Source organism: Ambystoma mexicanum, chromosome 8 (genome assembly GCF_040938575.1).
Source record: "Ambystoma mexicanum isolate Mex_15411 chromosome 8, UKY_AmexF1_1, whole genome shotgun sequence".
Lineage (NCBI taxonomy): Eukaryota > Metazoa > Chordata > Amphibia > Caudata > Ambystomatidae > Ambystoma > Ambystoma mexicanum.
This window is the reverse complement of record NC_090929.1, coordinates 693850724-693867482: the sequence shown is the minus strand read 5'-3', so window position 1 is coordinate 693867482 and position 16759 is coordinate 693850724. Positions and strand designations below refer to the sequence as shown.

General features: G+C 46.5%; 1 long non-coding RNA gene across 2 annotated transcripts in view; it reads left to right on the top strand.

The window, feature by feature from the left end:
- Window positions 1-2283, top strand: part of LOC138472359 (uncharacterized) — a 140795-nt gene extending 138512 nt beyond the window's left edge. For both annotated transcript variants that reach the window (XR_011268588.1, XR_011268589.1), the window contains one exon: window positions 2018-2283. This is a non-coding gene — a long non-coding RNA (uncharacterized lncRNA). The remainder of the gene's footprint in view (window positions 1-2017) is intronic.
- Window positions 2284-16759: the final 14476 nt, after the last annotated feature.

Below are 16759 nucleotides of genomic sequence, written 5' to 3'. Positions count from 1 at the left end.
GCCAGGGCCCTGGCAGGCGGTATTAAGAGTTCCCTCGTACTGCCAAATCTGCTCCTAGAGTGGGCTGTGTCCTCCCATGTAGTTGTTCTTGGGCGAGTCAGTCCACTCAGGCTACGTGCCCAGCCACTGTTGGCCCAGTCCCATGGGCACACACCCCAGTGCTTATGGATCTGTTTGGTTATGTGTGCTGGCACAACGTGTATCAGCCCTAAGCCCCGCCAGGTCACCGTTACCTCTTGCGCTTGGGTGGCAATTGCGGAGTAAACGCCAGGCACGCTTCATTGTGCCCCCTATTCGCCTACTGTGTAGGCTAGGGGGTGTCTCCTTCCCCTTGCCTTTATGATGGCTGTGCGCTATTCTTAATCATGAGGGGCATGTTGACAAATTATGGATGTCCGCTATGTCCCACTACTTTGTGTGGGCGCATCACTTGCGCGCAAGTGCTCCAGCGCTGCCCCAGCTTGCTTATAGGGCTGGACTCCTCTTTATGCAAGAGCCGCAGTCCCTACCTCTTAATGAGGTCTTGTAGACATGCACGCTCCCCACTGCTTCCAGGCGAGATTCTGAACTGTGGTGCTCTGTTTCTTCGTGCCTCGTTGAATCAGGCTGGATACAAATGTAGCAGCCGCTTCTCGTTTCTCCTGGCCGCCACCCCTCCCGACGCGCGTCTCTTGCAATACGCTTGCCGGAGCCTGTATTGACGGAGACAATGTTGCACTCCGAACAGGCCCGACTTCTTCCTTTCCTTCACAGAGCGCTCCCCGTCGCGAGCAGTCCCCGCTCGGCTTCCGCTGGCACACGCTGGCTTCTAGGATCACAGGATTATAGCGCTGCACCGCAGAGCCAACCGCAGGCCCCCGATCCTGGTGCCAGGCTCTCCCCACGTTTCTCTCGCACAGTCTGCGCTCGGGCCAGTCTCTCCTTTGTTCACCAACTATTCAGGTGGCGGCCATTTTCTCTTTCTGTGCCGCGGACACCCGTGATCCGAAGCAGGCTCCGGTTGCCTCTTCCAAGCCGGCGGTCCGCGTGTTGTTTCCACAATATATGCTCCGCTGCTTCCCCTGCACAGGCATCTATTTTGTGGGCTAAGTAATTCAGATATAGCACGATTTACACAGGATACTGTTCGGATCTACAGGAGCTCTGGTCGAACACGTCCTCTTACATGGCTTCTTAGCCACGCCCCCGAATCCATAGCATAGATATGTCAATTTTTCTTTTGTGTTACTGGTTGAATTCATAGAATAGCTACATCAATTACAAGGGGATACCAGTAGAACCAGTAGCAAAGAACACCAATCACCTTTGTCATATCTGTTGAATCCATAGCACATCTGCATCTATTGATGTGTGCGGCCTTTTGACTCCATACCATAGCTACATCAACAGTATTGTGATACCTGGTGTAAAACTAGCACTATTAAGTCCATTGCACTGTGATACCCATTGATTGCCATAGCAAAATGACACCAATTTGTACGGTTATACTAGCTGACTACGTGGCATCATGAGCTCAGTTGTGATAAGTATCTTATTGGTGAAAAGTTTTGCAATTTGATTGCATACTTCTTTGGTTGGGATTGTGGCTGTGTTGGAGTCTGCTGGGTTTTTTAATTCTTTAATTAACTTGAACATTTCCGGTTGGCTGCGTTGTGCTGATTCAATGCATCTGAAGTAGTGCACTTTCTTGACGTTGATGATTTCTCCCCCTGAAGAAATGTAGCTGCTGATGGAAAGCAAATCTGTTTGGTTGCAAGTTGTGTTTCCTCCAGATTCTGTCCTATTTTTTGTTGTCTTTCTTCATGGGGTGTAATCTAGGTGTGCACCATTTCACGAAATTCTCCTTTTTGTGAGTTCTTGAACTTTTTTTAGAGCAATCAAATCAAAAGATTAATTAATATGGTTGCAACGGTTGTGAAGTTGTTAATCTAAGATTTTTGTTGGTGGGTCTAATGTGATGGTTGGTTTGTTTAATTGCAGTTTTTATAATAATGTGTTGTTTTGTGCTTCCTTCCAGGGTCCTGGCAGGTGCAAAGGATGAATGGGTGGCGCTTCTGTGAAGATTGTCAAGGGAATGGACACGCGGCTTCCCCTGGGGGCAGGCTGGGGAACAGGCTGTGACAATGTTCTCATTGCAGAAAACAGAATCAAGCATGTGTCCGGCTGTGTGCGTAGCACCATTCACCAATTGTTTGAGATGTAGTGCAGTCAGGTTACTTGTGAAGGATTGCTCCCACCCAAACCTGACAAATAAAGAATACACTTTTTTGCCCACCATGCTTACCATGAAAAGTGCCCAGTTTGTTTCACAAGGATTGTTCAGCATTGCACAGCAGCAGCGAGGTCAGCTAGGTAACGCACCCTAGTCCGTGTTGCCAACTTCAAAAAGAAAGATCTTCTTGTAGGATGCTCTGCCCTCCTACAGGAATTTGATCCAGGTCACAGCTGCAGGACAAGCAAACTGTAATTTCCTCTGGTGACTTCGTGCGAGGGGTCATCAGTGGAAGTTACAGTCTTCGGCCATGACCCGGTTTGTTTATTTATGTAATGTTTGTCCGATCTATTTATTTATTAATGCAAGGTTTGTCGGATGGTTGTATCCGATAAACCTTGCATAAATAATAAATATACAGGTATCCACAAATATTGCATGAACACATAAATAGCCCTATTAACATTGGAACAATGACACACCATGCAGCCACCCAACTGCTTTCGGAGGGGAGCTGCAGGAGCTGTGCGGATGCAGTTCATGTAAAATAAAACGTTGCTTCTGGCGAACAGAAATCACTCCGTTTGAATAGTGAATGGGGATTTTTTTTTAATAAAATGGGATGCAAATTGTGTATTTTAAGTAATATTTACTCAGCAACACTGGTCAAAACTATTATCCACACGCTGAAGTAACTCATCACCAGCGCCATGGAAGTGGTTTAAAGTGGAATTGATATATATAAAGAAATTGCGCTGTTTTAAACTATTATTTTGGACATTTTCTTTGATCGGAGGTCAACTGCCAGCTCCGCACCCCGACCATGCCTCCTCAGGCACCGCCCCCCAAACTCCGCCCTCACCCGGACCTCGAGGGATCACCCACCACATTTCTTCCATTTCCACCACTGGTCATACCAAACAGCAACATTTAATCATAGCTATGGAAAGGCAGATGAAGTATTTCAATTATATTAATGAGGATCTGTACGTTTGCCTTATTTTATCTTTAGTAGTTCATTTAATCTGATGAAAGAGTAAGGTTTACTGCAGGCACTAAAGCACTTTAATAATAAAATAAAGATAGCAGCCTAGCATCGCAATGAAACTTAAATTAGGGCCTGGGATGATTCAGAATCTGGCATGGTTTTTCAGTCTTGCGATGCCCCCTTCTGCTAAAGCGACGAACATCATAGTGAAGGTCATGCGTCAAAGCTTGCTGCGGTGACTGGGTTCCAAAGGGCCCATTGCCATGGCGATAGCAGTTCCCCATTGGGGTCATGGCCGTGCAAATTGCAGTTTGGAGCCCCACTTCCATCTTTGATTTCAAGCAGTTGAGCAACTACCGTGCCCCTTAACATAGGGCATCCGATTAGGAGCACAGCCTCCAACATGACCATGAGTGTGGCACCCTAATCCTTAAGCGCCTGAGCTGTTTTGGATTTTGTTTGAGCTAGAATGGTGAAGAGTGCTGGTGAAAAAAAGTTGCAAGGGAAATAAAAAGGGGATCTGTTTCTGATCATACGCCAAAGAAGGGAGCATGGAGGCTTTGCAGAATGAACCTTGGTGTAGGAGTGCGCAATAGTACTAGAGTTGGGTTAGGACGAAATGACCTAAGTAGAAAAGTCCTACCACCAAAAGTCTGACCCCCATTTATTTGCATACGTATATGTGACGGGGTAAAGTTAATAAAAATGTATAGGTGTAAGGTCGGGGGCCTCAGGGGGGTCTCCCCCACATATGTATTTGCGACAAAATGAAATTTTGGTGGTCGGACTTTTCAACTCGGTTATTTCACGCAGATCCCTAGAGTTCTCATCACTTCTTCGGCTTACTCAAACGAGTGTGAGAAGTTGGAATATCCCCAGGTTTCGGTGTCGTCCTAAGTCTGCCAGGTAGCGAAGCACGGCCGGGGTACTGCTGAGCTAGATGGTGTGATGTGGGGCTCCACCTCTGCGCATGGTATGGATACAAGGTCTGCCAGTGATGTAGAGTGGATTCTGTCAAGTGCTGGCATGCCTTGTGGCGAACCAGCTCGCACATTGTTGATTTCTAGAGATCCACTTGTGCAACAGAGCAGGAATCTGTTCAAGCTGGTCAGTGCACTGATGGTCATCCAACTAATCCCCAATGCAGCATTGGTCCTGGTCTTGTGTCACGTGGGCATGCACAGCTGATTAGCTGCAGTACAGGCACATTTCTACAGCTGTTCAAGCTACTATTTCTGGCCTTTGGGAAATCCCTGAAGAATTCCAAAGACCTTTGGATATTGAGCAGTTGTGACAAGTTGCTGGAATAGGTTCTGTGCACCTGGTATTTGTGGCACCAGTTGGGGTTCCTTTGCGCACTTACTGTTGTATGTGATCTTTTTAGTTGGTATTGTCCATAAGAAATTAAAATCCCTTGTATGCAGGATAAGTCCACCACCTTGGAGGCGTGTTGATGGTTGGAGTGACTACATTAGACGTACTACTGTTTTGCCGATTTTCGCCACACTTTCACCACAATATATTTCCTGATTGGCCGAATGGCAGCCTATGTGGAAATCAAGAAGGCACTAATAGCGCTTGTGTGAGAAAGGGCATTAAGAGGAAGCGGGATGGGAAAGCTAGGAGGACAGCAGGGTGAGGCGTTGAGTGGAGGAAACGGATGGGCTTTGATACCGAGAGGGGCTGGGGGTCAGTGTGAAGGGGCCAGAGCCGGCCTGTGAGGGAATGAAACTTGCCTGGCATTAGAGGTGGAGTTTGAGGGGACATCCCCCACACAAGATGAAGGGGATGGGTGGAGGGTAGCGGTGTGAGTGGATGAACGGGTTTGCAAGGGTGTTCCATGCATTTGAGAAGGGAACTGGGGTGGATCGGGCGAAACAATGCAGTGCCAAAGCTCGGCCTATGGAAACCAGGCTTTGGCAAAACTGGCCTACTGCAATGCACCAGGGAACCCTTGCTGCTTGGGTCACCCGCTCGGGCCAGTCTGATGTGCGGTAACAGTGACAGGGGGGAGCAGTGGTGCATGGATGAGCATCCATTGTCGCTGTATGTCACTGCCACTGTGCACATGGCCATATCCGAGCACGTTTTCACGAGCAAAAGTGTGGAATCAGCCGGTGGCTACTTTTGCTCTTTGCAAACCTAAGCATATTTGTAACATTGGATACGTTCGAAGGGATTCGGTGGTGGAGAACGTTGTTGAAAGTACGCAGTTACCCCCTTTATTCACAAGGCGTTTCTGGTGTAGCCATGCAGTCTCACAAAAGTGTGGGTACAAAACAAGAGCTCAGGGCGATGGAAACCCACCATATCAAAATAAGGGCGTTTACACCAGTTGTAGTAATGCGGGAACCACCTTTGAAAAAATGCAACAAATGGTTCAAAGGGGCCTGCAAAAGGCCTGTGGTATAACGGGGTCTCTCGGAGAGGCCAGTGCGCATGTGCACGAACTCATCTCCAGCTTTGTCCGGGAGAAACCCTTTCTAGAGTCATAGTCACAAGGCACCCCCCGATGACCTCACAGCAAGCACGTGCTACGCCAAATGATTCGTGTAGCCGTACGTAACGCGGTGCGACAGGTCCCAGTGCACGGGCGGAAGCGTCCGCCGGGGTTACTCTGAGGCATGGAGATTATCTATTTCAGCTGAATGGCTGCGAATATGATTTAAAATGTCGTTGCCTTTCCCTTGCCCAACACTTTAACAACCGTGCGCATTAGGCATTTTTCAAACAGTACTTCTATTGTCTGATGTGTTCAAGAATATTGCAGAAGTTTCTGGGACTGTTGATGGATGGCTTTTTTTTAAAGTTATCCAGAACGTTAAGTTATTCTCGATTTTGGCCCCGCAGGGCTTGGTATTTACTGCATAAGTGGGAATTTCTTAATGCGGTTATGATTTTGAAGACAGCAGTAAAAAGAGTTTCGATAATGAAGCTCAAAATTTGGCAGAGTGGTAAACACCTGGTTGCCATAATTACTGAATGTTTTGCCACCACCCTCAAAGTCGTAATGACCTGCTCTGCATTAAAAGGCAGGTCTATATTTTGAGAAAGTTTGTAAAACCTTCAGGGTGTAGAAAACCAAGATTTGATCAAAAGCTGCTATATTTTCTTTCATGTGTTTGTGTTTTGTGAAGGAATCCATTGTGTGCCCTGGCTGCTGACTCGTGGCACTTACAGGTTGTTACGTGCTAGGGAGTTTAGATGTTGCGTATGATGGCGCATGGGATTGGCCTAACTAGTGGGGATCGAATGTTGCCGCGCCTCGGGGAAAGCGGTAATGCAGCCAGTGGTAGATTTAAGGAAAACATGCTGCGTGGGCAGGATTTACAGAGGGCTCCGGTAAACTGGATGTGGAGGCAGAGATTAGGGCGGGAGAAGTTATTGGCTGTCCGTAGGGCCCCAATGAAGAACTTCACTGACAAACGTTTCAAGTTGTATACATTGTCTTTTGGGGTTGTGTGTTTGAGGGTCTGACTCCAGGATGTGTTGAAATCATGCAATTTGCCCAGGGTAACTCAATTTGTGCAAATGGGAAATCTCCGCTCCCCTTCAATCGCTCATCCCTCCCACAACCTTCTACTCTCCTCTTCCTGTTCCATCTTCTCCCACTGCTCCTTCTATAAGCCTGCAGTCCGTTTGCCTTCCAGTTGCCGCTCTCTTCACCTTCCATAAAGTTCCACGTTCCCTCACCTTCCGTATGTTACTTTTCATCTTCCACGTTCCCGTCTCACCTTGCATTCACTACTCATCCATCTTTCATCCATTCGCCACATTCATGCTGCCATGTGTGTGTGTTGGATAGATTCTCTTTCCCTTCTTTGAATCCATACTCACCTAGGTAATCTGGTTTAGGCACAACTTTGCGCTTCCTGCACACCCCTTATCTCTTGCTTTGTAGGTGTTTATAAAGTTTGAAGCACATTTTGTCAGTGCCAGTTTGCTAATTGTTGGCCGATATGATATTTTATCATGATTTCATGTGTATGTATATGTCATTTGTGATGTCATCAGTGTGCTTAGGGGTTGCGCAAAATGTGGGGCACAGTTGAGGGGCCCGCACTCACCGCCACTGCCTCCCCCCCCCCCAGAGGGCATGGGCAGCATGGGGCTGCGGGAGCCCCCGTTACGCCAGTGGCAATGGGGGCCTCATAGATAAGGTGGTGCAGCTTCCAACAACTGCTAAATTTCCGGGGTTTTGTTGCATTGAATCAGTACCTTTTAATGACAGATTTTTTCAATGAATTTCAAGGATTTAGTTGCACTGAACATTCCCCTTAACTGTCCATTTACTAAAAATGTTTCAATGAATTGGAAGGATATTGTTTCGCTGTACCTCCAACCACCTGTAATTTTGCCCCTGTTAGTCTTCTGATAACATAACTGATGTCATATCCTTTTTCTCATCAATGTGTATTTTTCAACTATTCAGCAGGGGATTTCCTCTTTTGTTAGTAAACTAGATAAGAATGGCTTACTAATGGTATACTGGGACAAGGAAGAGGCAGGTGGTGTAATGCCCTGGTTTACTAATACACATAATGGGATGAGGAAAGGGTAGGTGGGATAATGCAACCAGTTGCTAATAGGGTATTGGGACAAGCAAAAGTGGGGGTAATAGAGAAGTGGGACGAGGAAGAGAGAGGTCCGGTAATGGGATGATAGGACAAGAAAGAGTGAGGAGGTGGTAATGAAGCAGATTACTATTGGGGTTCTGGGACGAGAAAGAGGACAGCAGTGTAATGCAACAAATTAGTAATCTGGTTCTGGGATGAAGACGAGTGCGGCAGGCTAATGGAATGGATTATTATTGGAGTGCTAGGAAGTCGAAGAAATAGGCAAGTGTAATGGAGTAGTAAGAGGAGTAAGAGAGAGGAGGGGTAATGGGATAAGTGAACAAGGAACATGGTGGCAGCAATGCAATGTATTTCTAATGGGGTACTTGGATGAGGAAGAGGGAGACTCGGTAATGCAATAGATCACTAATGGTGTACTTGGATGAGGAGGAGGGAGGCAGGTAATAGATTACTGGTATGAGGAAGGGAGATGTGATAATGTAACAGATTACTAATGCGGTACTTGGATGAGGAAGAGGGTTGTGGGGGGTTGTGCAACAGATTACTATTGGGGTACTGGGACGAGTAAGAAGGTGGTAGCGGTAATGGGACAGATTACTAATGGGTTAGTGGCATGAAGAAGAGGGAGGTGGGGGCAATGCAACAGATTAAGAATGGGGTAGTGAGAAGAGGAAGAAGGAGGTGGAGGGAATCTAAGGCATTACTAAATGGGTGCTGGTACGAGAAGGAGGGAGGTGGCGATAATAAAGCAGATCACTAATGGAGTACTGGAACTAGCAAGAGGTGGTGGGATTGATGCAACATAATACTAATGAAGCAATGGGATGAAAAATAAGAGGTGGGGGAAATGCACTGAATCTTGAATGGGGTACTGGGACAAGGAAGAGGGAGGTGACAGAAATGGAGAACTGGGATGAAGAAGAAAGAGGAGACGGTAATGCAGGAATGGGACAAATAGGAGAAAGGTGGTGGCAATGTAAGGGATTACTAATGGGATATTAAAGGGACGCGCTGATAATGTAACAGATTCCTAATGGAGTAATAGGATGAGGAAGAAGGATGTGAGGTTAATACAAAAGATTGCTATTGGGGTACTGGGACAAGAAAGAGGGAGATGGGTGTAAAGAAGTACTGTGGCAAGGGAGGGTGATGTAATGGATTACTTATGGCAGGGGTGCACAACTGATTTTTTTTCTCCCAGAGGACCGAATGTACCTTACATGCGGCCTATAGTGGGCCAAAAAAAGTAAAGGAGGGGAGATAGGCAGGGTGGGCTAGTGGCATTCACAACCTCCAATTTTTATTGAACACATGGAAAAAGAATACTTTTAGGAGGCGTACCAGTCTTTATTTTCATTTCAAACTTAAATTCTTTAGTACATTTTCCATTCCACTTTCATCATTTCTTTCTTTGCAAATGACATATTGGCACTAGAAAAAATATGAAAATCTTACAGGACGAAAAGACTGCACTCGAACATTTAACAAGTTATGTTGCTTTAGATTTGCAAGGCACTAGCTCTGCCATTTTGCACAGCACCTGGCACAGCTGTAAGTAAGCTGTGAACCATGAGTATTGAGAAATGCAGTTTCTTTTTTTTAATTGGGAGATGAACAGTGAACCAGACATACTTGATCAGTGAGAAACATTGCAGCATTTCTCATCTGTCAGGTGCTGGATCTAGGGCTCCAGTGATGCTGTTGCTACTCTCAGTATAGCATGGAGATGTTGGTCAGTGAGTCTTGTCCTTAGACCGGATTTATGTAATTTCAATTGCGAAAAAACTGGCTCGCAAATGTAAGTACTGCCAGACATGTACACCACCTTTAATGCTTCCCGGGACAGATTGGGATATTGAGCAGTGCTCAGAGACTGTTAAAAGGCTAATAAAAGGCATCACTCTGTGCTTATTTTTGGGGACACTACAGCACTGAAGTTCAATCACTTCCAGTTGAAGTTCGGGCGCCACATTCTCAACATCAGCAGGGAAAGGCTCTGTAAAAAGTTTAAAAGATACTCGCTGTGATTTAAATTGTGTCAAACGATTCTTAAAAACATTTTGCAGTTCATTCAGGACCATTACATGCCGATGCCATCCTACATACTTCTCATGGGGGAAAGCGTCTGCACATGCAGAGAAGTGTACCAGCATCCCTTTCTCCATTTCGGTTGTCAGAAGTCTTAACTTTATTTCAAAGGCACAAACTGCTGCAAACAGATCAGATATTAGATTCTGGTTTCCTTGCAACTTTAAATTTAAATCATTCAAATGACCTGTCAGGTCAGTCAGAAAAGCAAAGTCAGCTACCCAGTCAATATCTTGCATGACAGAAGTGCCCATTCCCTTTTCATCAAGGAATGCTTTTATTTCCTGTTGTAAAGCAAAGAATGGCTTCAGAACATCGCCACGACTAAGCCAGCAACATCAGTGTGATATAGGACATCACCATAATCCGCCTTTGCCTCTTCCAAAAGCACCTGAAACAATCTGTGATTTAAAGAACGTGCACGGATAACTGTTTTCACAATGAAGTCCATGACTTCTGTGAATTTAAAATGTTTTACACATAATGCCTACTTTTGTATGATGCAATGATCATTTTTTAAAAGGACAGTCTTCTCACTCAAGTGTCTTTTCAAGCAGCCAATAATACCATATTGCTCATCAATCATGACTGGCGCACCATGAGTGGTCACGCCTACCAGAGTATGCCATGGCAGATTTAAATCATCAATGAATTTTTGAAAGGCATTAAAATGTAAACCCCAGTAGTTCTGCCGTGCAAAGATACCAAGGAAGCAAGTTCTTGAAATACTTTTAATTCGTTATTGACCACACACATGAAAATTAAGAGCTGGTTGTGTCACTCACACCTGTGCTCTCATCAAGGCCGCTGAAAAGAATTGTATGTCCTTACATTCCCTTTTCAGTTGGCTGTGACAATTGTCAGCCATATCTACAATATGCAGCTGAATGCTCATCCTTGAAAGGGGAACATTTGTAAAAGCCTCTTTTTTTTTCCTTACACACTGCCTCGCAAATCTCCATAAGGCAGTCTTTTCAGTCATTTTCAGGCTCCCTTCAGCCACCTCCTCTCCTTCCCTCATCTCTGACTGTCTCATCGCCATTCAAAATTGGTGTGCTGCCAACGATCTCTGTTTAAATGCCAACAAGACTGAGATCCTCCTCATTGGTGCACCCTCTCCATCCTTTCCCCTCACTCTCTGGCCAGCCGCCCTTGGCCCTCCTCCTGCCCCTTCCTGCAAAGCTAAGAACCTCAGGGTCATCTTTGACACCACCCTTTCCTTCTCCCCACACATCTCTGATGTCTCAAAAAAATCAAACTTCTTATTGCACCTCCTTAGAGGTACTCTTCCTTTCCTCACTTTCCCTCAGAAGCTCACTGTCTCCCAAGCTCTGATTCTCTCTAAGTTGGAATACTGTAACAGCCTCTTTCTAAATCTACCTGCCTCTACTCTCCGCCCTTTACAACTAATCTAGAACAGGACTGCGAGACTTGTCTTTGGCCTCAAGCCCTGGGATCGTATCTCTCCAGCTCTGAAATCCCTTCATTGGCTCCCAGTGGATGCAAGGATTAAATTTAAAACCCTTTGCATTGTCCACAAGGCTTTTTGGGGCCTGGGTCCAAAATACCTTCAACTAACCCTACGTAAATACCTCCCCTCTTGAGCCCTTTGCTCCTCTACCTCTAACTCCCTCAGGGTCAGTCGTTTTTCAAAGAAACGAGCTGGAGGTAGATCTCTAGCTTCGGCCGGGGCCTCCCTTTGGAACTGCCTCCCTGTCACCTTGAAACTTGAGGAGAACCATCTACGTTTCCGGAAGCTCCTCAAGACCTTCCTCTTCGCTTCTGCCTTCCCCCCGCTTCTCCCCTGCTGATCTGCCTTTTCCCCTCGGCACTCAGCACCTGGCCACCTTCTGCACTTCGGGCCCGGGTACCTGCTCACCCTGCCATCCTGCACTGCCACCGGGCCACCCCTTGCACTGGGGCCTGTGTCTGTACCCATACAGTTCCCCACCCACTCTTCTTCTGCACTTATCAGATACTCCCTCTCTGACTAACCTAGCACCTTTGCCTCTTGCAGGCTGCACTACCACTGCTAACACTCTATTTAATTATTTATGTACTTACTATTTATTTTGTTTCTCTCCTATGCTCTGCACTTTCCCCCTTTTTCCCTTCCCCATGCACTTTCCCCCTTTTTCCCTTCCACATGCACTTGTGCGTTCTCAATGTCACTGGGCCTAGTAAGATCATTATTTTTGTTTCTCCCCTGTTCCCCTCCCTTTGCCTGGTCGCGCTCTGAAACACCTGTGTAATAGCGCGATATAAATAAAATATCATATCATTTTATAAAATCCCCATCTGTGAAAGGCTGTGCGGACCTAGCAATAAGCTGCGCAACCTTATAACTAGCTAATGTGGCACATTCAGATTCTTTTCGCTCAAAAACAACTTGTGGCTTGCTCAGTTGTGTTTCTAGCTCCTGCGCTTTCTTCATTCTCGCATCCTCCTGCAAATCCTTATATTGTGAATGTTTCGTTTCACAATACCGACTGATATCATATTCCTTGGGGACTGCAATTCACTCAAGGCAAATAAGGCATGAGTACACATTCGGATTGGACTGAATTAAAAAAACTTCTCAGTCATCTCAACCTTAAACTAACAGTGCTCCTGGTCAATTTTTCTTTTTTTGAGCAGCACTGGACTTTGGCAGGGACCTCTTGGAGCACAAACAGTGATGCAATGCACACTATGTCCTTTGTACGGAGATGGAGTACCAAAGCTAAAGGACAGGTTCAATGGTACTTCAGGGAAATTAGAAACTCCACGGTTATGTTCGCACTACAACGGTCCATGTCTAGAGTACATAAAAATCATATACTTTTTAGACAAGCCTAGAAGCGACAAAAGAACATGATCAGATCAAAACATAGCCTCTCAGGCATACCTTTTCATGCACTTTTTGGTGGATACTTGTTTCAAGAATATCGGACGGCACTGCATATGAAACTGCTATATAATAGACTGGGGTGGTTAATGCAGGGATTGCCCGGTCCTACTACAGTAGCAATTTGCAATTGTGAAGTGGCAGAGCTGTGCCAGACAAATCCCACCTTTCAAACGAACATTGACCCAGAGGAGTAAATGTAGAACTGTAGAAATGCATTGTTGGAAGCCTTACTTTCGAGAAAAGTCATTTTTTGCAAAATTACAACTGCCATAAGACGTACCCGCACTTGAAAGTTGGTGCTTAATGTAGGGCAGTAGCAGAGACAGTGTAGAGCAGCCATTTAGTATTAATGCTGCATACTTACCCAGACAGAGTGAGCGTCTTCTGCAGAGATCTAGATGCCGCTTGACGTTTGCAGAATGGAATTTATTCTTCAGCTGCAAGGAACGAGAGTGAAATGTCACATACCCGAGGGAAACAATGGTGGCCCAGTTTACAGAAATATATTAAGGCAAATATTGGCCAGGATGGCCCTCTTAAAAACCCTTGGTACCCTTGAGCCCAGAACATCCGCATAAACAGCCCAGATTTTACACTCCCTGAACTCAGACTGTCACTGGCAAAACTAAGCTTGTTGACATTTTTGCCAAAAAGAGGGGCAACATAAAGAAAGAATTACTTTCACACTTTTAGATGGCAAGTGACCTGTCCTCCGGTTGAAATGGAGCTGTAGATATCAGGCCCGCGACAGAAGGGGATCAGGGGTGAGCAGGCCCACAACAGAAGGGGGTGGGGTGATACGGTCTGTGCAGCACGCTCCTGACCTTACTGTATGACAGGCTCCCAGCAACTGCGTGATTGCTGAGAGCGTGTTTCTTCTTGATATTCTGCATAGTCTGTATTCTTTCTACAGGGGTGGGTTTTTGTAGGCTTTTCTATTTAGTTATTGCATATGTTCTGTTTAATAAAAGTATGTATATTGTATTGACCCTTGATTGGACATGCTGGTATTTTGGACTACTATAACTTTGCTGTCTGGTCAGGTTTCTACAAAAGGCGAATGTAGTATATTTCTTAACTGTGCCTGATTTAGCTTTATGATTGGGTTCAGTATTGGAGCGTGGCACTTTAGCCCCCCTGCCATGACGCCCACCCCACGGAATATAGCATGAATCACATTTCAGGAATAATCTGCTTCCAGTGCAGAAAGAGCCACATTGGCACACACCACATTAAATAATAAATGTACCTTTCATAATAAACCAACTTCAAACTATATACATCGTCATAGCAATAAGAGTATGGCTTTCGTTTTATTCTTGCCACCCTGCATGCAAAGTAACAATTGCATTAATGCAAGCCCAACAAATCCCCCTTGGGATTTGAATCCATATCCATCAGTTCCTGAAAAGCATGCAACTTTCTGTCACGCACAGCGCCCTTCACGCAGCAGTTTGCAGATTGGTCCCTGAACCCACCAAGGAATTGCTACCTGGCGACAAGACAAAATGGGCCGGGACCGTTTGCCAGCGGGACGGACCCTAAGCCGTGCTACTGATTTTAAGAGGCAGATAGATGCCTGATGGGGACCCTGAAGTTAAAGGTGACACTGGCAAAGCGTTTTTTCCAAAATGTTGCTAGTGACTGCATTTAGGGGCTCCATAAAAGAGGTGTTACCCAGCGTTCAGCAAAAACAGCGGGAAGTGTACCCGCATGCTAATAGCCCCCCTTCCTCCCACCCGCGCCTGATGGCACTGACTGTATTGTCCAATTTTGCTGTTGGATTAGGCATGAAGAAAAGAACTTGCCCTGCCCCCACATTCCTCCACAGTGCAGATGTCGGACCGTACACCTCCCAGTCGTGAGTGCAAGGTGCTGCAGCAATCAGGGTCGGACTGGGGTCTAAAATGGTCTCTGGCAGCAATGAAAAAATGTCCCACTGTTGCAAAAGGTAATTCATTCCTTTTGTGACAGACTGTTTGAGTAGTACACAAGGGGGAGGATTTTGATAAAATGTGATACAAATTGTGCATTTCAAAGAATATTTACTTGGTAACACTAGTCAAAACTGCTAGACACATGGTGAAGCAACTTATCAAGTTGGCCCACATGGGCCAAAAAAGTGGTCCATTTTGACCAAGTCCGAGCCGGGCAGCAGTGCACCTGTGAGTCGTGTTCAGGGTCTGGGGCGAGAGCAGAGCAGATTGAGGGGCAGGGCAGTGCACAGTACTGATGTTCATGGGAACAGATAATGAGACAGGCACAATGTCCCTGCCACTCAATCTGCTCTGCTCTCGCCACAAATCCTGAACACGACTTGGCATGAAGAAAATAACTTGCCCTGCCCATGGCAGTGGCCACAGCTAGCTAGACCTGCTCCCACATCCCTCCACAGTGCAGATGCCAGCCCATGCACCCCCCTAGCCATGGGTGCCATGGTGCCGCAGCAATAAGGGTCGAACTGAAGCATAAAATGGTCTCCCGCACCAATGGAAAAGTGTCCCACAGTTGCAAATGGCAATTCATTTATTTTGCAAAAAAGGACAGTGCATAGGGGTGTAAGGCAGTGCGCACCGGCCTCGACAGAACACTTGCCAGACTCTTCGACAGACTCTTTGACAAATCAGCACCAGCCTCTCGCGCTCACCGAGAGGTGTGCATTTCATGCACAGCGCCTTCGAGGTAAGGGAATGAGCTCGGCCAGCCTCTCGCCTCACAGAGAGGTGAGCATTTCATGCACAGAGCCTTCGAGGTGAGGGATTGAGCTCGGCATGGTGTTCAGGAGGGAGCCCCTGCGGTACTCGACCTCTCACTTATTGGAGCAGGAGGGCAGACAAGCGGCAGGGTGTTGTTCAGGCAGGCGGTGTCTTCTTCTGTGGCTGACGTGGCAAGGCTGAAATGCCCACACCAGCCGCAGTGGTGCCACACTATTGGTGCTGCACACATGCACTACGTAACTCGGGTGCACTGAGCCAATGAGGGGCAATGTTTTGGCTGGCCTGTCAAAGGGAACACAGACTTTCTAAATGGAGGGCGGCCATTGCTGCTTGCGGGCCGCCCTCCATTAGGAAAGTCTTTAACCCTGCCGGCCCGCATTAAACAACATGCCGGGCTGCACTTGGCCCGCAGGCCATATGTTGTGCACTTGTGACTTATAGTTTACGAGGAAGAGGTAGGTGGGGTAATGTAGTACTGGGACAAGGAGGAGGGAGCCATGGGTAATTGAGTACTGGTACAAGAAAGAGGGAGGCAGTGACAATGACACAGATTACTAATGGAATGCTGAGATGAGGAAGAGGGATCTCAGGCAATTAAATGGATCACTATTGAAGTACTGGGACAAGGAAGAGGGATGTTGGGGCACTGGAGTACTGGGGGGAGTAAGAGGTAGGGGGGTGTAATGAAGTACTGGGGCGAGGAGGAGGGATGTGGAGGTAATGAGGTACTGGGACAGGGAGGTGGTGATAATGTAAGGGATTACTAATGGTGTACTGGGATGAAGAAGAGGGATGTGAGGGTAATGCAATGGATTACTATTGGGATACTACGAGGAGGAAGAGGGAGATGGGGTAATGGAGTACTGAGGCAAGGAAGAGGGATGTGTGAATAATAGTGTTTTGGGATGAGGAGGAGAGTGGTGGAGTTACTTTAATGAATTACTAAGAGGGTACTGGGACATGGAAGAGGTAGCTTGCAGTGATCTAATGGATTACTAATGGGGTACTGTGACAAGGAAGGGGGAAGTAGGGATAATGCAATGAATTACTATTTGGGTACTGGGACAAGGATGAAGGAGGTGGGCTTAATAGAGTTCTGGGATATAGAAGAGGGAGCGAGGGGTAATTGAATGGATTACTTATGGGGTACTGTGGCGAGGAAGAGGGAGTTGGCAGTAATGTAATGGATTACTAATGGCATGCTGGAGGTGGAAGTAATAGGAAGGTGATGGTAAAGGTAGGAATACTAATGGGGGTACTTGAGGGAGGAAGAAGGAGGTGGTGGCA